Genomic DNA, 11,005 nt, shown 5'->3' with positions numbered 1-11,005 from the left:
ATATCACAAGTCAAACAGTGAAATGGTTAACAATGCTGGCATTTAAATTACTATAATTAGGCTTCAAAATTAAGTCCCCATTAAAATGAATGGAAGACGTTTACAATTATTTAAGTCCTATTGTTCCAATCTTTCTGTCTGTATTAATAAAGCCAAGAATTCTATGCACTTATATTGTTAAGGCTATCTTCACAACCAAATTAACATACATAAAAACCTAGGATATGGGACAAAAAGATGTACCGGGATAATTAAGAGTTCATAGATTTTTTTTCTGATTATATTTCTGTTGTTCAGTGTCGTGACCTGTGCCTCACAATATTTGCATTACTTCACTACCTAAAAGTGGTCTTTAAAAGTTGAAAAAAATATCTGCATAAATAGCTACAAAACTGTAGGTAAGAAAAATAGCTATCTATGTATAACAGATGCCCTAGTCTGCCTTTGTCAGCTAGATTAGATTTCTGTAAAGCATACTACATGGGAGTGGATTTTCATTCTATCCAGAAATTGAAGCTGGTACACAGTTTGACAGCTTGTTTGTTACAAGATACATATTTCTGGGAACAAATAACATTAGTGTTTTTGAGGCTGCCACGGTTACTTATGTACCCAGGAGAGTTTAAGGTGTTGGTTTGACCTTTAAAGTGGACAATGGGCACAGCCTTGGTCCCATTCCCACTCCACTAGTTCCAATCACTGTTTAGAACAGCTGAGTCAATGAGGAGGGAAGGGTAGTAACTTATTGCTGACATAGGCCAAAATACATTGGTACTTCTCTCCTTTTAGAGCAAGGAGAAAGCAGGGAAGGAACCCGGCTCTGACATGCTTGTATGAATCACAGTACTCTCAGAGATCTTTCTTAAGTGGCAAGCTAACCCTTGCATGTGTGTGGCAGGACTCACCTCTGAAAATGATTTTGCTCTTATCTTTGTTTTACTTTAGTTCTTAGTGTGGGGGGATGTTTTTATTTCAGTCTTATTTTGTTCATTTCATAGGTGGTCTGTATGTGTGTTTCTCTACCTCTGCTCCTTCAGTGCTGGTGCTGGAATGCATGTTTTATGTTGGCTGTACTCATTGTTCCGTTACTGTCATTAAGGAGAAAATGTCTCATCACTCCATTAACAATTGTCTTGATTTCTGTTCTTTCTGTTTCCTTTGTTAAACCCAGAACAGACTGACATTATTTTATTATGTGCTTTTTATAACTTTTTTCCTCGGGTATATGAAATCAAAATGTATAAATTTCTATTTTATTACTATTTATTTGCCTTCTTTCCACTTGCTACTCCATTTTGTTAGACTCGTGCTTTCGAGTATACCACTCCCCATTCTGAAGGTATACCACTCCCCATTCCTTATTCTCAGATGTACAATTTTGCACTGGATATATTAAAACAGATTACTCTGTGTAACTGCCCTGTCCTACTGGTCATTATTTGCTACTTGGCTAATCATTCTGTCACCTGCAAATTGTATCCACAGTGATTTTCCATTTGCTTTCAGATCATGGCTGAAAATGTTGAATAGCATCGGGACTATTACTGAACCCAATGGAGCCCCAATGGAAACACCCGCCTTTCAATGCTAATTCCCTACTGATGACTAGTTTTTTGAGATGTATTTGTATTACAAAAGAACCCAGAGGTCTCAACTAAGATCAGGGCCTTTTTCCTAGGGTTTGAACCTAAACATAAGATGGTCCCTGCCTCAAGGAAATTTCAACCTAAATACACAAGAGAGACAAAGAGTAGGGGAAAGGAAATACTATTATCCCCATTTTACAAATAAAAAATGGGGAGCTGAACTTTGGTCTACACTAGGGAGTTGTTTCGAAATAACAGACAAAGCATCTACACTTCCAAGTCCATTATTTTGAAATAAGGACCTGGTTTCTTTGAAATAATATCTCCTGCCTTCCTTGGGGAATAAGCTTATTTCAAAATAGTTATTTGGGGAGTTATCATTTTGAAATAAGTTATTTCAAAATAATTTCCTAGTGCGGACAAATCCTGAGAAAGTAAGTGATAGTCACATAGGGTATGTCTACACTGCATTCCTCTTTTGAGAGAGGAATGCAAATGCAGCCGAATGAAATTGCAAATGAAGCACGGATTTGAATTTTCCTTACTCTTTAAAAAACGAGGTTTAAGGGTTATTTCAAAAGAAGGTTTTTTTTCTTGAAACAACCCCATCTAGACTGTGTTTTTTCTTTCAAAATAGGGTATTTCAAAAAAGCATCCAGATGCCATTATGCAAATGAAGCGCGGGAAATTTAAATCTGTGCTTCATTTGCAATTTCACTCAGCTGCATTTGCATTCCTCTCTCAAAAGAGGAATGCAGTGTAGACATACCCACAGGAATTAATGTGTCACCAGAAGAACACAAAAGCCTACAACTGAGATGACCTTTTTATATAATATGTTTTCTAACAAAACACCAGAATCAATTATCCACAATACCCCAAAATTTGGAGAATTCAGATAAATGAATTACAGGAAATACTCCTAACTAGTTTTCAGTTCTATTATTCAGAGATAATATGATAGCAACATTCTGTTGTACCACAAGTTAAACCTATTTTTCAAAGACATTGGCAAATACATTCTAGCACAAGATGGCACTGAAAGTTACTTAGCTTGTGCCTTTCAAGCCATCTGTTGTGCTTCAGAATACTTACAAAAAGAATGGAATTTGAAAAATAAGCCTAACTCCATTGAATTTAATAAGAACAAAACCAGTAGGCTGTTGTTGAAATTGAATAGGGGTCTACAGAAATTATTCTAAAAAACGGAATGTAATAAAGAATGATATCCCTGCTATAGATTTCTATAGAGTGATTTAAAGTGTTTTTCAGAAGGGTTATAATGCTTTACAAAATTCTCTATGACTTTTCCATGAAAGAGTGAGGCACAAAGGGAGACGTCCATGCAAGAAGTATATCAAAATTAGGTGCTCTGTCATTACATATCGCAGCTGCATTTAGGGTTGATTGTCATGTCTTTCGGGCAGGGAATGTGTCCTAAGGAATGTTTATCCAGTGTATAGTAAAAAGGGGCCCTCATCCTGATTTAGGATTTGGAAAGCTTCCATAAAATAGGGTATGTTTACACTACCCTCCTAGTTCGAACTAGGAGGGTAATGTAGGCATACCGCACTTGCAAATGAAGCCCGGGATTTGAATTTCCCGGGCTTCATTTGCATAAGCGGGGAGCCGCCATTTTTAAAACCCCGCTGGTTCGAACCCCGTGCAGCGCGGCTACACGGGGCTCGAACTAGGTAGTTCGGACTAGGCTTCCTAATCCGAACTACCGGAACACCTCGTGGAACCACGAGGTAGTTCGGAATAGGAAGCCTAGTCCAAACTACCTTGTTCGAGCCCCGTGTAGCCGCGCTGCACGGGGTTCGAACCAGCGGGGTTTTAAAAATGGCGGCTCCCCGCTTATGCAAATGAAGCCCGGGAAATTCAAATCCCGGGCTTCATTTGCAAGTGCGGTATGCCTACATTACCCCGCTAGTTCGAACTAGCGGGGTAGTGTAGACATACCCAGAAATATTAAGTGATGATAATTAGAATAATAGTACATGAGAACAGAAGCAATAGAAACAAAAATAATAGAGCAATAAGATATATTCTGGACAGATCTGCAGATTTTCTGAATGTAGAGGGGTCATTCTGACAGGATCACAGGTCCTTGAATGTTAGTGTTAATCTCTAATATTGGGAAAGTAGGCCTGACTGGCTTTTCTTCATTTATCAATTTCCAAACATTTCTATCAAATAGAATGTGAACAACTTATAAGTTTTATTATGATTATGGATGTGTTGACAATACATTATCATTCACTAGGAAAATCATCTAGGATAAGGTTGTTAAAACTTGGGAGAACATGGTTTTAATAGAGAAGAAAGAGAGAGAGAAAGAGAAAGGAAAGAAGATGGATTAAGGGGTATTAAGAAAAGCCATGGTGATGGGAATCAACCTGTAAATTAAGATCCCTCCCCTGCCTCCAGGTTCAGGTAGGCAGGTAGGTAGACACCAGTGGACTCTGGGGGTATGTCTACACTGGGGAGTTATTTTGAAATAACAAGGCGAACATTTACACTACCGAGCCTATAATTCAAAATAATGGACTTGTTATTTCAAAATAATAACTCCTGCTTTTGAAGAGGAATAAGATTATTTTGAAATAGTTATTTCAGGAGTTATTTTTTTGAAAGAACTTATTTCAAAATAACCTGGTAGCGTAGACATAGCCTAAGATGCTAATTTTAGTCAGTGTAAGCAGAGGGGTTTCCCCGCAAAAACCCTGTGTGAGGACTGAGCTCCAAATATGGATTCACACCAACAATTAGAGGACACCATTATTTTAGTTCTATTCTTATTTTCCTTTGTGAGTCTGTGTTGTGCTCTGATTTTCTCTTTTCTAATCCTGTTATAGTCAGGAGACCTCCTGCGGCTATTTCAACACTTCTAAATTCTCAGATTATACATGTCATCCAAAAACAGTTTATCTTTCAATAATGGATAAATGTTTGCCTCCTATTGCAAATCTAGCAAGTTAAAATCCTGTGGAGGACATATCTTCATTAGACATTCTTCATATCTTTTATTCACAGTGTCAAACAGATCACTGCATTTTCCCACTTATTTATCTGTGGCATCTAAAAATATTCTGCATTTAATAGAACAGTTCAAATAATTATTTGTTTAAGAAGTAAAACATACAGTATGAATTCCAAACCTTATTAAAATATACGTGTACAGAAATCTTATTATGAGCTAGGGAGCAAACTTTAGTGCAAATATAGGGGGATATTTTTGAAGGCACGGGTACCCAAATCTCAGGGACTTTCAATGGGAATTGAATGCTTACATCACATCCGTGCTTCTCAAAATTTCCCCTGCATATAGTAAATTTTACTATATTTAAATATCTGTGACTTCCATTAAGAAGTATAGGAGGCAAAACTTTTCACATGTTAAAAATGCCACTTTAAAAAAAAAAGAATAGTTCTGATATGTTGTGTGAAATCTAGAGCAAGAGCCAAATTACTAATACAAAGATTATATATTTACATGGTCAAGGCAAACTAGCAAACAAAAATAAAATTTAAAATTTATAATCCATCTTGAACCATCTAACCTCCTCAGTCCACAGGACAACTCCCACTGAGATGACAACTGATTTTCAGCTGGTGTAGATTAGCATAATACTATGGAAATCAGTGGTGCTGTACCAGTTTATAACAGCGGACATTCTGATGCTCAGTTTTCTCCCCTTTTTAATGCTGAATTTTCCAAAAGAAATGTGATTTAATCAAAACTGGGGAGATTTAGAAAAATATGTAGACTCCGTATATACGCTATATAACTACAACATTGTCATTTCCAAATGTTCAAAATTCATGAATCCTTCAAAATGATGAGATTGGCTTAAAACCATGAGATCTCTTTCTTTCTTTCTTTCTTTCTTTCTTTCTTTCTTTCTTTCTTTCTTTCTTTCTTTCTTTCTTTCTTTCTTTCAATAAGTAAGTTTCTAGCCTTCCTGGTTACAGAGAAAAGCTTAAAAAATGACACAACTGCAAAAGAAAGAAAGAAAGAAAGAAAGAAAGAAAGAAAGAAAGAAAGAAAGAAAGAAAGAAAGAAAGAAAGAAAGAAAGAAAGAAAGAAAGAAAGAAAGAAAGAAAGAAAGAAAGAAAGAAAGAAAGAAAGAATTCTCCCTCGGACCTTACACAAATTTCAGATAGCATGAAGTTTTTGAGACCCCAGCAACACATTAACTAGTTTGTGACACTCATCTGTGTTGCTGACAACAAACTTGTCCAAAAAACTGGTTTTCAACAGAGCAATATGTCAACTGTCTCTCCCCTCACCAGGAACTGCAGAATTCTAGGGGTCCTGGAGTCTTTTTCCTTAACACTAGTTCTAGGTCTCTCTAACATCCCACTGCAGGTTCCTAGCTACACAGCTTCAGTTAAGATACTGTGTCGGGGCACAATCTATCTGCCATTGTCTCTGGAACTCTCAGCAAGGAGGGTTCTCTTTCATTAGCAATAAGTCACTGGCAGGTAGGCACAGGTGTAGGAAGGTAATATTGAGAATTCCTAGGAACCAGTGGTACATGCTGAATGTTCTATATTTGGTAGCAGTCTGGACACCACCTTGAATTCCTGGAACCCATCTGTCACAACAAAATAGAATTCTTTCTAAAACCTGACCCTATTTCTCCAGTCCCACTCATCATACTACAGGTTCCATTTGTATTTCCTTTCCAGCAGAAACCCCGGTGCTTCCTCAGACAGGCAAGAAAATGGGACAATGTGTGTTGTTTATCTTTCCCTACAATCTCAATTCACTTGGATCCCAAAGATAGCTGCGAACTCATCATAGTGTCCGGGGCCAGGGAGGGATGGACAGTAGAGGTAGCTGAAAACTCTCTCTCATGCAGGCAGGATATATCTATGCAAGAGGACGCTATGTTGTGCAGATAAGATAATTCAACCCTTTGTATGCTAAATAGGCAGAAATCTTAAAACAGTTTAGTGAATTGAAGTTTTCTGGAAATATTTGTACTTTTGATCTGCCAACTCCTCCTTCAATTAGTAGTCAATAGGGAGCTATTTGGTTACATGGATTAAAATATCTTTCTACTAAATCAGAGTTTCAAATGCAAAATCTATTACTCAGAGTTATTGTGTGGATTTGTGACACTCTCTGGAGGATTTAAGGTTTATAAACCAATGAATGGATTATAAAATAGCATAAATGTGCACTTATCTGTGACCAATATTATCTTGATCTGATAGTTTCCATGTTACTTAACTATTTCATAACACCAAGGCCTTCTGAAGTAAGAGAGGCCTATATCCTGGTGGGAGCTGCCTTCAGGGTTTTCTTTGTCTTTCTTTTATTTAACCTAATTTTCTGATGGGGGTGGGGAGAGGGAGGGAAAGCTATAGTGCTGCTTTACCTGAGGCACAAAGAGGGATGAAACAGCCAGGAGGAGTCAAGAACTCTCCTGCTAGAAAGATACATGCTCTGGGGTGGAGGTGACTGGACTCACATGTATACTCCAGATAAAGCTTCAAGGAGGCACTACACATGGACAGATTCATGGCACTGGAATAGAAAATGCCCCTCCCCCCAGGGGAAAGCGCAAACTCAGTCCCCCACTACCACAAATTACTCAGTCGAGTTTCCCACATTTGGGGAAATCGCAGGCGTTAGCACACCCCCAGTGCAATGTATGAGCCTCACCCTGGGAAAACCACCTTTGTGATTATGGTATCTCCCCTGCCAGGTAAGTGTCCACTGTGTTTCATTTATTGGAATCCAGGGGGCACAGGCAACATCCTCCCATTTACTTATTCCATTACTTATGAAATTAAAAATATATTGCTTGTTTTAAGTGGAGTGAGTTATGTAATACTATCCCAGCACTGATAGTTATTAAAATTCAGATGGAGGAAAGCTAATCAAAATCCTTCTGGTTGCCAGTCTGCTAATGACAGTAACATCAAACATATGAAGACAGATAATTTCAGTTACTACCTCATGCTATCTACTAAACAAAAATCACATTTATCATTTTCACTCTTGTTATAGCTAATCTTAATTTCTCAACTCTAGGGCAAATAGACAATGACTACTTGCCAACTGACCATCAGCTTGAGTTTTACCTTTAAGATGGAAACAGTTGCACATGCAAACTACTTTTGATTTCTGCTAGGTATTTGCATAATTATTATTATTAATAGGTATTATCTGAGCATTAGCAATAGGGCCCAGCTGAGACCCAGGCTCAGTTGTGCTAAGTGTTGTATAAGCCCCCTCAGAAAAGACCATCCCTGCAGCAGAGAGGCTATGATCTAAATAGACAAGACAGATAAAGGATGTTAAGCTGAGCTTCACCAATATCCTGCAATTGGTATGGATCTCTATAGCACTAGCCAAAGAGGTACACTAATGAAAACTTTAGTACATAAAAATGTACTTCTCATCTTAAATTGTTTAATAAACCAAAATGATGTTACTAATATCAGCAAGGAGTTATTATAATGCCAAGTAAAAAGGTGGTCAATGTAAAATGAGCTGTGGGTCTCAGTTTGGCCAGAAAGCATTAAGATATCAAACAATAGCCAGAAATGGGGGAAAGCCCCTACCTCCACTACCTCAAAGGTGAGGAAGCTTTCTCTATACCAACAGGGAAAAGAAAATTCTTGGTCCATTTAAGGTTAATACCTCTGGGTATGTCTACACTACCCCGCTAGTTCGAACTAGCGGGGTAGTGTAGACATACCCTCTCTCCCCTCCTCATTGGCTTTCTGCCTTGCTGTAGGTAGGAGGAGTGCGTATGTGGATCATTGGCTGTACAGAAGAATACCACATAAGCCTACAGACTTTTGTAGTGCCAAGGGGAGGACTTTGTACAGCCTTCTCCTGCCCTGGGAACATGCCATTCTCACTAGGGAGAAAAATTGGGAAAAGGCAGGCAGCCAATGCCACTGAATGGCTCCTGTGTGCGGGAGAAGGCTTAAACAAAGTGGCCATGTCTATACTAAAATTATTTCAAAATTACTAAATTTGACTTAAGTATCAGAGGGGTAGTCGTGTTAGTCTGAATCTGCAAAAGTGGCGAGGAGTGGCACCTTATAGACTAACTGAAGTGTTGGAGAATAAGCTTTCGTGGGCAAAGTCCCACTGCGTCAGATGCATGTAGTCAGATGCATCTGATGAAGTGGGTCTTTGCCCACGAAAGCTTATGCTCCAACACTTCAGTTAGTCTATAAGGTGCCACAGGACTCCTCACCACTTTTGTAAATTTGACTTAATAACTCCCAAAGTAACAAATTTGAACTAGAATGTCTTTACTATGGGGAACCTCAAAATTAGTTCGAATTAGTTCAAAATAGCATGCCCACATTGAACAGAGCCTGTTCCAGACTTAGAGCCCCCAGAAGCACTCTTGGGAGGGCACCAGTAGGGTGGATACTTCCTGTGGCTGCTTGGTCTGGCAAGCTGTGATGCATGCTTTTGCCAACATATAGCTAATTAGTTTGTCAGGTTCACAATACTTGTAGGGCTATAGAGTGGGCTTATTTGGAGGAACTTAGATTAGTGGTTTCACTGGGAATGGCAATGAAGCAGCACCATGCTGATACTGAAATATGATTAGAATGGATGACTATGGTTGATCTGGTGGAATCCTTTATACTGACAGTGGTTTATAGGTTCTAGCAGACAAGCTGGAGACCTGATCTTAGCAGAACACTGTGCTAGGTCTTTATTGAGGGCAAATGTTACACAAATGGAAACACAGAAGTAAAGAAAAATGGCACCCGAACAGTTCACACTTGTCCCAGACCCTGGGGAAGGTGACACTTCATTAGTGCAGTGGTCTGGTGGATTCTTCCCATGTAAGTGCAGGACTGGTAGCAGCAGTATAGGGATGGCCTCATTTGTAGTTGAACTCAAGATACCATGACAATGGAAAAGTGTAGCATGGGAAGGGTGTTCAGTAGAACTGCCAATACCACATAAAGGGGTAGATTTGATAGACTGATTCCAAACTTCTAAGTTATCAGAGGACTTACGTCATTAACTAGAGGTAAGACTTGTTTGTTTTAAACAAGGACCTTTCAGGATAGCAGCTCTGCAAGAATTTCTTTTTATACAAGTGCCCAAAAAAGTACCTGAGTAACATCACTTGAGCCACCCATTTCTATGAAGAAGTTGTGAATGATGTGACAGAGCTGGAAAAATGAATTCTCTCTCTTTTACTTCACCCTGCTGTAAACATGGTGAGAGCTTGTAAATTAGCAGCCAGGCACTTTCCAGCTACTGCCAGTATGTGCCATCCTGGTCATCCCCAGTGGAGATCCTGGCCCTCATCATCGAGATGTGGGGCAAAGAGAAGAACCTCCGGGATCTTTGCTCCAGATGGTGTAACGCTGACATCTGCAGCCAGGTGGCCAATAGCCTGGGCACCACAGGCCATACCCGGACCCAGGAGCAGGTCTGGAGCAAAGTGAAGGAGCTCCACCAGGCCTACACCAGGGTGAGGGAGTACAGCTCCTGCCCTGGAGCAGAACCCCATTCTTTCCCCTATTTTTAAGACCTGCACCATATCCTGGGGCATGGTGCAGGCCCTTCCCCACCCTTGGTGATGGACTCAGGGCTGGAGATGCCCATTGTCACCCATCTGAGGGTCACAGCTGAGAAGGAGGAGGAGGAGGACCCTGACATGGCCAGTACGGTGACTACCATCACATTGAAGCCGGTACTCCATGGCTTGGATGTGTCCCAGGCATCCTCTGAGGATCATCAGGTGAGTGGTCATAGTTTTCTCACAAAGACAGGGTGGGGGTGGCAGGTGCTAAGGGGCTGTGGTGCAGTCGTCACTCGGCCTTTTCAGACTCGGCATCTCACTGCAGTCCATGTACATGGATGCACATGCAGCACCAGTCTGTGCCACGCAGCCCCAGGAGGCAGCACTGGAGCACCCCTGGACTCCTGCTCATAGGCTCTGGGGAGGCTGGTCCCACTTCTGACCCCCAGGTTGGGGGTACACCCTTCCACCGTGAGCCACCACTAGATGGAGGCTGGGGACAAGGACACATGCACACGCGCACACACGCACACACACACACACACACATACACACACACACACACACAGACTCTGGAGTGCTGCTCATGGCACATGGGCTGCACTCCCAGACATATGTTGAGGGTCTCCTCAAACAGCTAGGGGTCGTGTTTCTACAGGGCCTAGAGAGTAGCCTGCAGAAACTGCAGCACAACAGCCAGGGGCCGTTGCGGGTCCTGAGGCAGCTCGAGCTCCATGGTAGGGAGTGCTGTGGTGTCCAAAAACTGGGCAACCAAAGCACTCAGTGGAAATGCTTTGCTGTCCCTCAGAGGGGTAGTCAAGCAGGAGAAGAACCTGAGAAACGGCTGTACAGGTGTGTCCCTTTAAGCACGCGTCTCAGATAGCCTCAGAC

General features: G+C 40.7%; 1 non-coding gene across 1 annotated transcript; it reads right to left on the bottom strand.

Annotated features, from left to right (window-relative positions):
• Positions 1-7,150: 7,150 nt before the first annotated feature.
• On the bottom strand, positions 7,151-7,314 carry LOC112544021 (U1 spliceosomal RNA). The gene has a single exon (XR_003087323.1). It is a non-coding gene; the product is annotated as a U1 spliceosomal RNA (small nuclear RNA).
• Between the last annotated feature and the right edge of the window lie 3,691 nt (positions 7,315-11,005).

This window comes from Pelodiscus sinensis, chromosome 1 (assembly GCF_049634645.1).
Source record: "Pelodiscus sinensis isolate JC-2024 chromosome 1, ASM4963464v1, whole genome shotgun sequence".
Taxonomy (NCBI): domain Eukaryota; kingdom Metazoa; phylum Chordata; order Testudines; family Trionychidae; genus Pelodiscus; species Pelodiscus sinensis.
The sequence above is the reverse complement of the archived record's forward strand: the minus strand, read 5'-3'. Positions and strand labels throughout refer to the sequence as shown.